The following is a 10,678-nucleotide window of genomic DNA, read 5'->3' as shown; positions in this document are numbered from 1 at the left end:
GCAGGGGAGACCCTCTCCTTGCATGGACACTTCCTGAAACAACTCCTGGGCTTAAACAGAGTGCCTGGACCAATCAGGGGCTAGGAGGGAAGTTATCAGTCTGGCATTCTATGGGGGACTTCCTGTGGTGCTCATCTCCACGGGTCTATGTGATAGGGCATATGGCCCTATCACAGCTGTGTTGGGCCACCCACAGACCCAGGTTCCAGTCCCTGCAGAATCTCACATGGACTGTCTTTCATTATGTTTATGTAAATAATGTTTATGTACCTAGCATGATGAGACCCTGATCTCATATGAGGCCTCTAGGAGCCACTGCAATACAAATAATACTCTGTATGCTTTGTGTATGTCATGTCGGTGTGCACACACCAGGCATACATTGTGTATCCAGACACACTACACACAGCGAAATCTGGGCTGTGCATGTTTGGTCCCTGCGTATAGGATTTGTGTATATATGCTAGACCCGCTTATGAGTTGTGTCTGTGACCACCAGTGTGTTTGTGTAGGTTTGAACAGTTGTTGCGTATGGCTGTGTGGTTATTTTCTAACTGATTTGTGCACCTCAGGATGTGGTTTTGTTCTTGTGCTCTCTGAGCGTGTGTAGCAGGAGGCAGCTGATAGTCTCACTCCTCTGCTGTGGTACCAGCAAGAGCAGCAGGAACTGAAGCACAATCTCCTCCCACTCCTCCTCCAGACTCTCTCACTCACTGCCTTGCTGGGAGTGGGGCGGAGGTCAGCTAAGCCAGCCAGCTGGAGTCAGGAGCTGGAAAGACAGAAGACCTGTGCTGCTGCATCTCAGTGAATTTCCTATCCCAGCGCTCTCCAGGGATCCCCTGCTCTCAAGTGAGTCTCCATTTTATTCTATTTTTTTTAACACACATGAAGTTTTTCAGCACTGAGCTGCACTGTTCAGGGTCAGGGTCCTAGTGGACAGGCAAGGGGGCATCAGTTTCTGCTGAAGTGTTAAAAGCAGAAGCAAAACAAAACGAAGAATCCAGGAACTTGAGCAAAGAAATGTACATAGAAAAGCGCAACTTTAAAATAACTTCCTTCGTCTCCAAAGAGCCAGATCCCCATAGCGTAAGTGCTTTGGACAGAGGTTCTTTGGCAGAACATAGGTGAGTTCTGTTTAGGTAGGGGGGAAGTTAAATGTTGAAGATACGGAGATGAAATGGGACTATTAGAATGGGCTGCAAATGATTTCATGTTTGCAGATGGACTGGCACAGAGACAGGTAGACAGACCTTTTTTTTTTTTAAGGCACTTTCAAAGCATATCAATACGAAGCTACCAATGTAAGCAAGTTTGGACTGATTAATAAGTGATTTCCCGAGGGCAATCCAGAGGGAAACTGCCAAACCAAGCACCTTGCTATATATGTATTCTGTGTACTGCTGTAGGGTTTATCTGTGTAACTGATCACTCAGAAGGACCCAATCTAAATATTTTCCTCATCTCTAAACGACTTTTCTCACTATTATTTATGGTGACCAGTGGAACACTTGACATTGGAAGGCTTTGTCCTGAAATCCTTCCACCAGAAAACATGCTGGTTTGCTACTGCACAGTATATATAGTTTCGTTGTTGTAGGTGCTTGTGCTGCTGGGAATTTCCTCCGATTTCTGACACTTCTTTGGAACAAATCACTGAGGGATTGGTTTTGTGGGGGCTGTAAATGCACATATCAAATTAAGAAGAAAATATTCAGAACTTACTCAGCGATTTCTATGTACAGCTATTAACTAGTAATCTAAAAAAAGAGACTTTTCAACAGGCCTAGGTGAAACGGCCAGACACCAGCTCACAACATAGTGTCATTCTAAGAGTTTTGTGACTACCTTAATTATATGTTCTTTTACCACATTTCACTAAAAATGTCCTTCCCAGCCCATTAGACCACTTTTCTGTCCTCATTCAGATGTCTACTTCAGGCCAATTTCCACCACGACACCCGCAAGAAGTGAGTCAGACATGCTGTCATAAATATAAAGGAAAGGGTAACCACCTTTCTGTATACAGTGCTATAAAATCCCTCCTGGCCACAGGCAAAGTCCTTTTACCTTTAAACAATCCTTCTCCAACAATCCACAAATGGGAGCGACCATGTCCACAGTATGATGAATCCAGTGATATGGCTGAATATTTTCTCACCTTTGAGAGACTGTGCATACTACATAAAATTTCTGATGCTCACAAGATGACCACATTGGTCGCAAAATTGACTGGAAGAGCTCTGGACATATTCAACAAGGTGCCTCTTGATGAGGCTTCTGACTATTATAAATTCAAGGATTTGGTTTTAAAACAATTTCAAGTTACACCTGAAACTTACAGAGTAAAATTTTGAACCCTTAAGAGAGGGCCTGGACTAAGTAATGTGGCTTATGTAAACCAGATGAAGGATCTGTTTGATAAATGGCTTAAATCAGGATGGGATGTAACTAGCTTTGGAGGAATGCGGGATTTGATGATACAGGAGCAATTCCTGAATATGTCCAAAGATGATATAAAACAGTGTTTAAGGGATAAGAAAATGGACTCAGCAGAAAATCTTGCTTCTTATGCTGATCAATACAAGCAGTCCCAGACCACCAGAGGGGCAGGGCAAACCGGAACAAAACTGGTGGAGGGAGGAGAGAGGAACAACCCTGGTCGCAGTTTGAGCAGATACCGTAAGGGACACCCTCAGACCACACCCTACTACCGGGGACAGCCCAAAGCCACAGACACCTTATTGTCCCACAACACTGTTCTCCAGCAACCCACCTCGCCCCAGTGACCAGTCAGCTGGGCGATGTTTTAAATGTAACGAGCTGGGGCATGTAAAGGCCAGCTGCCCCAACAACCCCAACAGATTACAGTTCATTGCACCAGAATCACACCAGAGGTCCTCAGGCCCAGATGCCTCCCAGATACCCTCAGAGAGGAGGGAAACTGTGAGTGTGGGCGGGAAGAAGGTTACAGCGTGGAGGGACACCGGAGCTATCCACCAATCCTTAGTGGACCCCAACTTCATCGACCCAGAGGTCCAAGTGACGATTCAACCCTTCAAGTAGAACTCTTTTGACTTGCCTACAGCCAAGTTGCCTGTCCAGTACAAGGGCTAGTCAGGAACATGGACTTTTGCAGTCTATGATGATTATCCCATCCCCATGTTGCTGGGGGAAGATTTGGCCAACCATGTGAAACTAGCCAAGAGGGTGGGAATGGTCACCCGCAGCAAGGCTAAACAAGCTTCTACACCTATCCCTATTCCTGAGCCTTCCACCAGGGCCCCGTCTGTGTTACCAGAGACTCAGATGGAGGTGATGGAACTGGATCCCCTGCCAACATCTGTGACAGCAGTAGTGCATCCAGTCACAGAGACCCAGACAGAGCCAGTCCCAGAACCAGAACCGGTGGAACAACCAGCACCAGAACCATTGCCAGCACTGAATCCAGTGCTTGCAACATGAACACCAGAGGGCCCCACCAAACCTGCACTGGCAGCAGCAGATAACCCTACACAAGAGGCTCAGCTGGAGCCTGAACCCCAACATAGTGCACCAGCGGAGAGCGGGTCGCAGTCAATGGAAACAGCCCCATCACCTGCATCGCTTCCAGAGAGACCAAGCCCAGGTCCACAATCCAATGAAGAACTGATGTCTCCAGCATCAAGGGAACGGTTCCAGACTGAACAGAAAGCAGATGAAAGCCTCCAGAAAGCTTGGACGGTGGCACGGAGCAGCCCACCGCCTCTCACCTCTTCTAATCAATCCAGGTTTGTTGTAGGAAGAGGACTTTTATACAAGGAAACTCTTTCTGGTGGACACCAGGAAGACTGGCATCCTCAGAGATAGTTGGTAGTTCCAACTAAGTACCTGGTAAAGCTCTTAAGCATAGCCCACGATCATCCTATTGACCGTGCTGGGGTGAACAGGACCAAAAATGATTTGGGAAAGTCTTTCCACTGGGAGGGAAGGGGCAAGGATGTTTCTACCTATGTCCGGTCTTGTGAGGTGTGCCAAAGAGTGGGAAAACCCCAAGACCAGGTCAAAGCCCCTCTCCAGCCACTCCCCATCATTGAGGTTCCATTTCAGTGAGTAGCTGTGGATATTCTGGGTCCTTTTCCGAAGAAGACCCCAAGAGGAAAGCAGTACATACTGACTTCCATGGATTTTGCCACCCGATGGCCGGAAGCAGTAGCTCGAAGCAACACCAGGGCTAAAAGTGTGTGCGAGGCACTAACAGACATTTTTGCCAGGGTAGCTTGTCCCTCTGACATCCTTACAGATGCAGGAACTAATTTCCTAGTAAGAACCATGGAAAGCCTTTGGAAAGCTCATGAGGTGAATCACTTTGTTGCCACCCCTTACCACCATCAAACAAATGGCCTGGTGGAGAAGTTTAATGGAACTTTGGGGGCCATAATATGTAAATTCGTAAATGAGCACTCCAATGATTGGGACCTAGTGTTGCAGCAGTTGCTCTTTCCTTACAGAGCTGTACCACATCCCAGTTTAGGGTTTTCACCATTTGAATTTGTATATGGCCGCGAGGTTAAAGGGCCATTACAGTTGGTGAAGCAGCAATGGGAGGGGTTTACATCTTCTCCAGGAACTAACATTCTGGACTTTGTAACCAACCTACAAAACACCCTCCGAACCTCTTTAGCCCTTGCTAGAGAAAACCGAAAAGATGCTCAAAAAGAGCAAAAAGCCTGGTATGATAAACATGCCAGAGAGCGTTCCTTCAAAGTAGGGGACCAGGTCATGGTCTTAAAGGCGCTCCAGGCCCATAAAATGGAAGCGTTGTGGGAAGGGCCATTCACGGTCCAAGAGCGCCTGGGAGCTGTTAATTATCTCATAGCATTCCCCACCTCCAACCGAAAGCCTAAGGTGTACCATATTAATTCTCTAAAGCTCTTTTATTCCAGAGAATTAAAGGTTTCTCAGTTTATAGCCCAGGGAGGAGATGATGCTGAGTGGCCTGAAGGTGTCTACTATGAAGGGAAAAGGGCTGGTGGCGTGGAAGAGGTGAACCTCTCCATGACCCTTGGGTGTAGGCAGCGACAGCAGATCAAGGAGCTGTGCAATAGCTACGAGCCAGTGTTCTCAGCCACCCCAGGACTGACTGAATGGGCATACCACCCCATTGACACAGGTAATGCTCTCCGAATTAGAGCCCAACCTTACCGGGTATCTCCTCAAGCTAAAACTGCTATAGAACGGGAGGTCCAGGATATGCTACAGATGGGTGTAATCCGCCCCTCTGGCAGTGCTTGGGCATCTCCAGTGGTTCTAGTTCCCAAACCAGATTGGGAGATACATTTTTGCGTGGACTACCATAAGCTAAATGCTGTAACTCGCCCAGACAACTATCCAATGCCATGCACAGATGAACTATTAGAGAAACTGGGACGGGCCCAGTTCATCTCTACCTTGGACTTAACCAAGGGGTATTGGCAGGTACCTCTAGATGAATCTGCCAAGGAAAGGTCAGCCTTCATCACACATGTCGGACTGTATGAATTTAATGTGCTCCCTTTCGGGCTGCAAAATGCACCCACCACCTTCCAAAAACTTGTAGATGATCTCCTAGTGGGATTGGGAGAATATGCAGTTGCCTACCTTGACAATGTGGCCATATTTTCGGATTCCTGGGCAGAACACCTGGAACATCTACAAAAAGTCTTTGAGCACATAAAAGCGGCAAGACAAACTGTTAAGGCTAAGAAGTGTCAAACAGGCCTAAACAGAGTGACCTACCTTGGACACCAGGTGGGTCAAGGAACTATCAACCCAGTACAGGCCAAAGTGGGTGCTATCCAAAAGTGGCCTGTCCCAAAGTCAGAGAAACAGGTCCAATCCTTCTTAGGCTTGGCTGGATATTACAGGCGATTTGTACCATAATACAGCCAAATCGCTGCCCCACTGACAGACCTAACCAAAAAGAAACAGCCAAATTCAGTTCAGGCGACTGAAAAGTGTCAAAAGGCCTTTAACCAGCTTAAAGCGACACTCATGTCTGACCCTGTGCTAAGGGCCCCAGACTTTAACAATCCGTTCCTAGTAATCACAGATGTGTCCGAGCGTGGTGTGGGAGCAGTCTTAATGCAGGAAGGATTGGATCAAGAATTCCATCCTGTCGTGTTTCTCAGCAAAAAACTGTCTGAGAGGGAAAGCAACTGGTCAATCAGTGAAAAGGAATGCTACGCCATTGTATACGCGCTGGAAAAGCTACGCCCATACGTTTGGGGATGGCATTTCCAAATACAAACTGACAATACTGAGCTGAAGTGGCTTCACACCGTCAAGGACAATAACAAAAAACTTCTTCGATGGAGTTTAGCTCTCCAAGATTTTGATTTTGAAATACAACACATTTCAGGAACGTCTAACAAAGTGGCTGATGCGCTCTCCCATGAAAGTTTCCCAGAATCAACTGGTTAAAATCGTCCTTAAAATATGGGAAATATTGTTAGTTTTTATATAGTTAGTAGTATATCTAAAGGTGCATGTGTCTTATTAACTCTGTTTTCTCCTAGAGCTCCAGGAAGAAATCACAGCCAGTGTGGAACTGGCTGTCCGACACTATATGTGATTTGGGCGGCGTGTCATAAATATAAAGGGAAGGGTAACCACCTTTCTGTATACAGTGCTATAAAATCCCTCCTGGCCAGAGGCAAAGTTCTTTTACCTGTAAAGGGTTAAGAAACTCAGGTAACCTGGCTGGCACCTGATCCGAAATGACCAATGAGGGGACAAGATACTTTCAAATCTGGATGGGGGGAAAGGCTTTTGTCTGTCTGTGTGATACCTTTGCTGGGAACAGATCAAGGATGCAAGCCCTCCAACTCCTGTAAAGTTAGTAAGTAATCTAGCTAGAAAATGCGTTAGATTTTCTTTTTTTTTGGCTTGTGAAATTCGCTGTGCTGGTGGAAATGTGTATTCCTGTTTTTGTGTCTTTTTGTAACTTAAGGTTTTGCCTAGAGGGATTCTGTATGTTTTGAATCTGACTGCCTATAAGGTTATCTTCCATTCTGATCTTACAGAGTTTGTTCTTGTATCTTTTTTTGTTCTTCTAATAAAGTTCTGTTTTTTAAGAATCTGATTGGGTTTTTTGGGTCTTAAAAATCCAAGGCTGGTTTGTGCTCATCTTGTTTATTCTCAAGCCTCTCCAGGAAAGGGGGTGTAAGGGCTTGGGGGGATATTTTGGGGGAGGACGTCTCCAAGTGGTCTCTTCCCGGATTCTTTGTTAAATCACTTGGTAGTGGCAGCATACCAGGTTTTAACCTAAGCTGGTAAAAATAAGCTTAGGGGAGTTTTCATGCGGATCCCCACATCTGTACCCTAGAGTTCAGAGTGGGGAGGGAACCCTGACACATGCCTTTGCTGAACATAAACTTTTAATACGTAACCCGTCCTTCCTTTGTCCCCATCTTCCTGTTTGTGCTGTTGTCCCTCTCATTGTGTCACTGCCTGTAACTAAATTATAAGCTCTTCATGGAAGGCAGGGGATGGGGCAGGGGAGGTGTCATGTAATCTTTTCTGTATTATAAGGCATCTAGCTGCTGTCAGATAGTAAATAAGATGATAATAGTGTGAAGTATATTCCCTGAGTTTCAGTCATTGCTTGGGAGTCTTTCCAGGGTCTGTGAATCATGTTGTGATGCAATGATGGAACACTTTTCACTGGAGTCTGACAATGAGTTGACTACATATGGTGGTGAAGCATGGTGTTGGGACACGATAATGTTATAACATGGTATTGCAGTGTTAAACATCCGTTTCAGGTGAAGAGAGAAGTAGTAGCCCGGCTATTCTAATTTTTAAAAAACTTCACCACAACTGGTGCCTATGCTAGTGTTCGACCCTGCAGGACTAAAACCTGGGACCATGGAGGTTCTGGGCCACCAATGCTTCTGCATCACCTTTGGGAGCTCAGGCTGGGGTTCCACTGGAGGACCTCATGAAGCTAGACACTGCAGGAAGTACTACCCGTGGGGCCTAAGTGGTGTCCTCCCTGCAGCCCACTGATTAACTCATGCTTGTGTATATACCAGGAAGCCAGCATGGAGAGCTGTCTGAGCAATGATGCAGACCACCTGTTTGCTTCTGCTCCAGACCTTGCCTTACTGTGAACCCCAGACTCCAGCTCCTGACCCTGATTTGTCCCTGACTCCACTACTTGCCTCCTGTCTGTCACCTGATGCCTGACCCTAACTTCCTGGCATCCTGACCCTGCTAAATCCCAACTCCACTACACATCCCTTGACCACAACTTGGTAACTGACCAGTGCACACCAGCCACCCATGGCTTGGCCCTAACAGATGGGGGCTGTATTGACCCCACCTTGTAACTGGCGGTGAGAGCATTAAAACCTTTTCTCTGAGCAGAGAAGCTAGCTCAGATGACTGACAAGATTGCCACGAATCCCAGTTGGGGAGGGATGGTGCTCAGCTCAGTGCGGGGTGAATCTGTCCCTCTGATGGGATTACATGAAGTAGAGTGGGCCAAGAGAGTGACGTACTTCCTACATTTGGGATGTGGGAATTGCTTAACCTTGTATAAGGAAAGACTCAAAGGCCTTTCACCTTTTTACTTATTGATTTCAAGGTACAAGAATCCTTTTTTAAAAAATATACAAATTTGGACCAGCCATTTGAACTAGGACTTTCCTAATCACAGAAACTTTCTAATCACAGAATCAAACTTTCTAATGACAGAAAACTGAACATCCTTGCCGAGGATGCTTGCAGAGCGGCAGCACTGATTAAAGCAAAACTGGGCAGTGACCTACAAGTCATAGTATCAGTAATTAGCAGCTAAGAATTAGCTCTGTAGTTTATTGTCTCAGGGAGTATGTCAAGCAAGGCCGAGCTCCATTGTAATTTCCCATCAGAATCTATGTTCTTGAGCTTTGTGAGTTTCTCAGGGAGCACAGACTTAACATTTTGGACACTTGATCAGAAATCTGTAGATAATCGGTCTGAGGAACAAGACTAAGTAATACTCTTTTAAAAATTCTGTTCCCATCTTATTCCTGCAGTAGGAGGAGACTGATAATAAGTTTACCTTGATGCATGCAGAATGTTCCCGCAGCCTGTCATGGCTAATGACATAATGTCATCGGGAGTAGTGGCTGAGCCACTCAGGGACAGCAAATTTGTCTGTAAACTGGTTTGGATTGGAGGTTGAATCTGATATTGGTATGTGGAGAGCTCTAACCATACTAAGGGCTGGAAGAATGGCAAATCTGATCTAGTCTGTAAGTAACCGAGGGTGCACTGTACTATGCTTCTGTTACAATTCCCCCATGACAAATGCACTCATGACATTCTCCTACTCATCAATTGCCACATATAGCTGTTGCTGCTGAGGTAATTCCAGTCTATTAATTTTAAACATCACTATTGTAGTTGCCTACCTACAAACCTTCATGCTCCCTTGTTCTGGAGCTTGTTTATTGCTGGCTGAGCTCTAAAGTAGTGCTAATATAGTTTTAAAGGTGTGTTTTTAGCTATCATGAGAGAGGAAGCTGAAATGGGAGCGTTACAAAAATAAAAAATATTCTAACAGATGCATAGACTTTAAGGCCAGAAGGGGGACCATCATGATCTTCTAGTCTGACCTTCTGCATATTGCAGGCCACAGAACCTCACCCCCCAACTCCTGTAGTAGGTCCATAATCTCTGGCTGAGTTACTGCAGTCCTCAAATTTTAGATTCTCTGTAGCTTTAAATCATCTGCTACAATCACAAACTGCATTAAATAGCAAAAATGGACAACGCCAGTAGGAGGGAAATGGAAACATCACCATAGAGATGCAACTTATCAAGATTTTTGGCTTTGGTTTAGGATTTTTTAGCACAAGATTTTAAGATCTACAGTACTGTTTGAACTACTTTAGAAATAAATAGAATTAGAACATGTTATTTCAGGGAAATAATTGGGAAGTGTTCCCATCTTCCTTATGCCATGGAAAGAACCCATCTAGTAGAACTCACTCCACCTGTGGAGGATAGTGATTTAACTTCTATGCACATACCTAATTTGGGGAGTTAACTGCTTTATGCATCTGTGTGTCACAATCAGACATAACTATTACAAGGAGGGTTGCTCAAATTTACCCTCTATGGGCCCAAACCAGAATCCCTCATCCGAACGCCCCAAAATAACGGGATTTGGAATTCACACCTGTCTCCACATTTTACAGCTGGACCCTTGTCCCAGTACATGGGCCACGCCAAAACCCATGACCTAAACATCTCAAAACTTCTGAATATTGGGGTCTTAAATCTTTTAATCCAAATAGTCCATCTAATTAAAACAGAATTCCACTGTAAAGACTATTTTTGAACTTGTTGCTCTGATAATTTAATTTTTATGCTTATTTAATGTCATGGTTCCTTAACTTGATGCTTGATTTATGGATTGAATCTCTTATCTCTGAATGAATATCAATATTGCTTGCTGGTTGGCTGATCCTAAGGTAACTGATTGAGGACTGGTTATATCTGACAGAGTATCAAGCAGAGTTATTCTCCTTTTGACTCCCACAAACATTACGTGTGCATGCAGAATCACAGAGAGTGCAACATTTTGAATGACAATGAACCTCAAATCCAGACCAGATCTATTTTTTATATTTTGGTATAAGGAAGTATTGGAATCAACCAGGAGCAACTT

At 45.0% G+C, this 10,678-nt stretch overlaps 1 protein-coding gene across 1 annotated transcript in view; it reads left to right on the top strand.

Moving 5' to 3' along the window:
• Nucleotides 1–208: 208 nt before the first annotated feature.
• The window catches only part of GPR68 (G protein-coupled receptor 68), a 38,077-nt gene continuing 27,607 nt past the window's right edge, over nt 209–10,678 (top strand). Inside the window, exon 1 of the mRNA XM_007055465.4 lies at nt 209–849. The gene's annotated coding sequence lies outside the window, so the exon portion shown is untranslated. The remainder of the gene's footprint in view (nt 850–10,678) is intronic.

Source organism: Chelonia mydas, chromosome 6 (assembly GCF_015237465.2).
Source record: "Chelonia mydas isolate rCheMyd1 chromosome 6, rCheMyd1.pri.v2, whole genome shotgun sequence".
Lineage (NCBI taxonomy): Eukaryota > Metazoa > Chordata > Testudines > Cheloniidae > Chelonia > Chelonia mydas.
Note: the sequence above shows the minus strand (reverse complement) of the source record. Positions and strands in the feature narration are given on the sequence as shown.